The following is a 6116-nucleotide window of genomic DNA, read 5'->3' as shown; positions in this document are numbered from 1 at the left end:
TCAGATCGTAGTTCAATATGGAAGAAATATGTGTGGCAGAAAGATATGGCCCTGAACTAGGGAAGGTATAGTAAACCTTTTATTATAAGTCTATATGTGTATAGGTAGGTAGGTAGGTAGGTAGGTAGATAGATAGATAGATAGATAGATAGATAGATAGATAGATAGATAGATAGATAGATAGAGGTATATGTGTATGTGTATGTATTCCAAATGACAACAGTATCATGACTTATTATAAAGTTAAAAGCTCATTTTTTAATATGGAAAAATACAAAGCAAAACAGTTATTTGAAATCTCACTACCAAGGAATTATACCAATGTACACTTTTTTTTTTTTAGTCTCACTCTGTCTCCCAGGCTGGAGTGCAGTGGTGTGATCCGGGACCTCCTCACTGCAACCTCCTCCTACTGGGTTCAAGCAATTTTCCTGCCTCAGCCTCCCAAGTAGCTAGGACTACAGACGCGTGCCACTATTTTTTAGTACAAACATACTAAAAATTTGGGCTGGGTGTGGTGGCTTACGCCTGTAATCTCAGCACTTTGGGAGGCTGAAGTGGGTGGATCATGAGGTCAGGAGTTCGAGACCAGCCTGGCCAAGATGGTGAAACCCCATCTCTACCAAAAATACAAATATCAGCCAGGTGTGGTGCAGGGCGCCTGTAATCCCAGCTACTCAGGAGGCTAAGGCAGGAGAATCGCTTGAGCCTGGGAGGCAGAGATTGCAGTGAGCTAAGATGGTGCCACTGCACTCCAGCCTGGTGACAGAGCAGAGCAAGACTCCATCTCAAAAAACAAAAAAAAAAAATTGTATTTCTAGTAGAGACAGGGATTCACCATGTTGGCCAGCTGATCTTGAACTCCTGACCTCAGGCGATCTACCTGCTTTGGCCTCCCAAAATGCTAGGATTTTAGGTGTGAGCCAGCTCACCTGGTCTCCATACTCTTACTAATAGTGGGTGTTATCTTATTTAAGCCTTGATCCATCTGATGACTATGTCATTGTCTCAAATTGCATTTCTGTGGATACTAATGAAGTGTTAAACATTTTTTCCAAGTTATTTGGTCTTTTATAAATCTTTTATGATGTATATATTCAAGTCCTTTGCTTATTATTGTCCTGGGATATTCTTTTTCTTAACAAATAGAATCTTCTGGCCGGGCGTGGTGGCTCACACTTGTAATCCCAGCACTTTGGGAGGCTGAGGCAGGTGGATCACTTGAGGTCAGGGGTTTGAGACCAGCCTGGCCAACTGGTGAAACCCTGTTTCTACTAAAAATACAAAATTAAGGCTGGGCACAGTGGTTCACGCCTATAATCCCAGCACTTTGGGAGGCCGAGGCGGGCAGATCACAAGGTCAGGAGTTTAAGACCAGCCTGACCAACATCAAGAAACCCCGTCTCTACTAAAAATACAAAAATTAGCTGGGCGTGGTGACGCGCACCTGTAATCCCAGCTACTCAGAGGCTGAGGCAGGAGAATCGCTTGAACCTGGGAGGCAGAGGTTGCAGTGAGCCAAGATGGCACCACTGTACTCCAGCCTGGGTGATAGAGTGAGACTCCATCTCAAAATAAATACATAAATTAATAAATAAAATAAAAATAAAAATTAGCTGGGCGTGGTGGCAGGTTCCTATAGTCCAGCTACTCAGGAGGCTGAATCAGGAGAATCAGTCAAACCTGGGAGGCGGAGGTTGCAGTGAGCCAAGATCGCACCACTGCACTCCAGCCTACATGTGCAGAGGGAGACTATGTCTCAAAAAAAAAAAAAAAAAAAAAACTATATATATAAAATCTTCCTTTACATGTTAAAGATAGTCCCAATGTTTGTTAGAAATACATCCTAGTTTGTTGTTTTGGGTTCTTTTGTCATTTACTGTTTAAACACTGCAGCCTGGATTCTTTCTCCCCCAGCACTGGTGAAAATTTTACACTAATGAATAACCAGAGCCACATTGGATATATATATTTTTTAATTTTTTGGAGACAGAGTCTTGTTCTGTCTCCCAGGCTGTGCAGTGGCACGCTCTCAGCTCACTGCAACCTCTGCCTACCAGGTTCAAGCAATTCTCATGCCTCAGTCTCCCAAGTAGCTGGGATTACAGGTGCCTGCCACCACACCTGGCTAATTTTTGTATTTTTAGTAGAGACAGGGTTTCACTGTGTTGGCCAGGCTGGTCTCGAATTCCTGACCTCGTGATCCACCTGCCTCTACCTCCCAAAGTGCTGGGATTGCATATCTTCTTGTCATGGGAGAGCTGCCAGTGGCTTGAGTGAATTTTAGTATATCCAGGCTTCTGCCATAGGCCCTCTTTCTTCTTCCCGGGATTCAAACAAAAGTCTTATTTGAGTCAAGTTAATCCTTTCTCTTTTTTTATTTTTCCCCAAATTTCTCTAAGACAAGGTTTTTCAACCCAGTCCTACTGACATTTTGGGTTGAACAATTCTTTGTTGGGGGAGGGGTGTCTCTCCTGTGCATTGTAGGATGTTTAACAGCATCCTGGTTACTAGGATGCTCTTGGAATCTTGTGACAACCAAAAGTGTCTCCATACACATGCATTTAGTTTAATTGTATTTAACACTTAACATTTGAGAGCTGACTGTGTGCCAGAAAGTATTCCAGGTGCTGTGAATTCAGGGGTCAATAGGACAGAAAGGATGCCTGTTTTCACGGTATCTACATTTTAATGGTGGTGGTTGGTGGTGGGGAGTGGAAGGAGTTAACACCATAGACAAATAAACCAACTATTGGGTTTGATCAATTCAGTTGTTCTTCTCTAAATTAGACCTTGTGTTAATATGGCTGAGATGTATGGTATGATAAGGCTCATGGGAAAAAAATTTATCTTTATGCTTTAACCATTCAGAAAGTCAATGGCAAATGAATTTTATATTCTCCTTTTCCTGTTCTTTTTACAGAAAAGGCTAGAAAGGCATGCCCTTTAACAAGTCTGTCTGTTTCAGATATTTTAGTGATCTCAGTCTGAACTGAGATGCTTTTATAAATCTTGAATACAAAACTCACACCTGGTAAGCTCTTGAGTTCTTGAAGAATCAAACTTTGAATATGTGACAATCACAAATTTAAGATTTGAAAACATTCCCTAGGTTTCCTAAGGAATATTGTTTCATTCGTAAACCAGGGAAGTCTATCTCTAATTCTTGTCCCCTCCTCTCTATCCAGTCTCACTCTTCACTCTACTACTCTACTGAAACTGTTCTTGGCAAGGTCACCAATAACTTCCTTCCACATTGCTTAAGTTGGAGATGAATGCATAGGTCTCCTCTTTTAACTTATCAGCAACATTTGGCTCAGTTGATTGAATGGGGTCTGCCCCTCCACACCTGTGGGTATTTCTCATCAGGTGGGACGAGAGACTGAGAAAATAAATAAGACATAGAGACAAAGTATAAAGAAAGAACAGTGGGCCCAGGGGACTGGCACATCCAGCATGCAAGGACCTGCACCGGCGCCAGTCTCTGAGTTCCCTCAGTATTTATTGATCGTTATTTTTACTATCTTGGCAAGGGGAGTGTAGCAGGGCAACAGGTGGGGAGAAGGTCAGCAGGGAAACATGTGAGCAAAGGAATGTGTATCATAAGTTCAAGGCAAGGTACTGTGTCCGGATGTGCAGGTAGGCTAGATTTATGTTTCTCCTTACACAAACATCTCAGTGTAGCAAAGAGTAACAGAGCAGTACTGCTGCCAGCATATCTCACCTCCGGCCACAGGGTGCTTTTCTCCTCTCTCAGAATAGAACGAATGGGAATGGTCTGCTTTACACTGAGACATTCCATTCCCAGGGATGAGCAGGAGACAGAAGCTTTTCTCTTATCTCAACTGCAAAGAGGCCACCCTCTTTCACTAGTCCTCCTCAGCACAGACCCTTTAAGGGTGTCGGGCTGGGGGATGGTAAGGCCTTTCCTTTCCCACGAGGCCATATCTCAGGCTCAGTGGGGGGAAACCTTGGACAATACCCAGGCTTTCTTGGGCAGAGGTCCCTGCGGCTTTCCGCAGTGCATTGTGTCCCTGGTTAATCGAGAATGGAGAATGGCGATGACTTTTACCAAGCATACTGCCTGCAAACATATTGTTAACAAGGCACATCCTGCACAGCCCTAAATCCATTAAACTTTGATTCAATACAGCACATGTTTCTGTGAGCACAGGGTTCGGGCTAAAGTTACAGGTTAACAGCATCTCAAAGCAGAAACAATTTTTCTTAGTACAGATCAAAATGGAGTTTCTTATGTCTTCCTTTTCTACACAGACACAGTAACAGGCTGATCTCTCTTTCTTTTCTTGACAGTTGATCACTTCTTCCTTGACTCTTTATTTCAGCTTGGCTTCCAGGACACTACATTCTCCTGGTTTTCTTCTACCTCACTAGCTTCTTCTTTTATCTGCTTTGCAAGTTCCTTTTCATTGGTATTCTCCAGGACTCAACGCCTGGGCCTCTTGGCTTCTCCATCAGCGTTCACGCTTTTGGTGTCTCACACAATCTCATGACTTTGATAGAATTTATGAGCTGATAATTTCCAAATGTGAATCTTCAGCCAGGCCTTCCTCCCTGAACTCCAGACACATGTATCCAACTGCCTCTTCTAGATCACTACTTGGGTATAGAAAAAAACACCTGAAACAGAACATGTCCCCAGCTGAGCCATCTGCCACAGTCTCTTCCACCTCTGTAATGGCAACTCCTCTTTCTCTCAAGCCCTATAGACAATCCATCAGCAAATCCTGCTGGCTTTTCCTTTAAAACATACCCAGAGTCCAAGCAATTCTTGGCACCCCGAATGCTACTTCCTCAGCCACTATAATCTTCACCTGGACTATTATAATAGTCTTTTGGGGTTTTGGTGTTTTTTTTTGAGACGGAGTCTTGCTCTGTTGCCCAGGCTGGAGTGCAGTGGCACGATCTGGGCTCACTGCAACCTCTGCCTCCCGGGTTCAAGTGATTCTCCCGCCTCAGCCTCCTGAGTAGCTGGGATTATAGGCACGTACCACCACACCCAGCTGATTTTTTGTATTTTTAGTAGAAAGGGAGTTTCACCATGTTAACCAGGCTGGTCTTGAACTCTGGACCTCAGGTGATCCACCCGCCTTGGCCTCCCAAAGTGCTGCAATTACAGGCATGAGTCACTGTGCCTGGCCCTATTATAATAGTGTTTTTCTTTTTCTTTTTCTTTTTTCTTGAGATGGAGTCTCACTCCTGTCACACAGGCTGCACAGGCTGGAGTGCAGTCATGCAATCTTGGCTCACTACAACCTCCACTGCCCAAGTTCAAGCGATTCTCCTTCCTCAGCCTCCTTGAGTAGCTGGGATTACAGGCGTGCTTTTCTCATTTTTAGTAGAGACGAGGTTTCACCATGCTCACTAGGCTGGTCTGGAACTCCCGACCTCATGATCCGCCTGCTTTGGCCTCCCAAAGTGAGCCACCGCATCCAGCCTTTTAAGTGGTTTTTCTGCGTCTTACCACCTCTCCACCCTGAACCCCCAGCCCCATGCACGTACAAAAACAAACAAACAAACAAACAAAATCTATGCTTAACACAGCAGCCAACAATATCCTTCTAAAACATACTACCCTGATGGTTTCCTTTTTCACTCGGTAAAAGCCCCAAAGCCTGGATAGTGGCCTTCAGAGACCTAGAAAATCTCTACTTCCCACCCCACCCCACCTCCTCTCTCCTACTGTCCTTTTGTGTACCCTGTGTCAGTCACACTGTGACTTTTGGATTGCCAAGCACATTCTCACCTGAGGACGTTTGTGCTTGCTGTTCCCTCTGCCTGGAATGATCAACTCCCATATATCTTTTTCAAGTCTTTGTTCAAATGTCACTTTTGGCTCATGCCTGTAATCCCAGCACTTTGGGAGGTCGAGACGGGTGGATCACTTGAGGTCAGGAGTTGGGAGACCAGCCTGGCCAACATGATGAAACCCTGTCTCTACTAAAAATACAAAAATTAGCCAGGCATGGTGGCACGTGTCTGTAATCCCAGCTATTCAGGAGGCTGAGGCAGGAGAATCGCTTGAACCTGGGAGGTGGAGGTTGCGGTGAACCAAGATCGCACAACTGTACTCCAGCCTGGGTGACAGAGTGAGA

The sequence above is a fragment of the Macaca mulatta genome, chromosome 5 (genome assembly GCF_049350105.2).
Source record: "Macaca mulatta isolate MMU2019108-1 chromosome 5, T2T-MMU8v2.0, whole genome shotgun sequence".
Lineage (NCBI taxonomy): Eukaryota > Metazoa > Chordata > Mammalia > Primates > Cercopithecidae > Macaca > Macaca mulatta.
Note: the sequence above shows the minus strand (reverse complement) of the source record.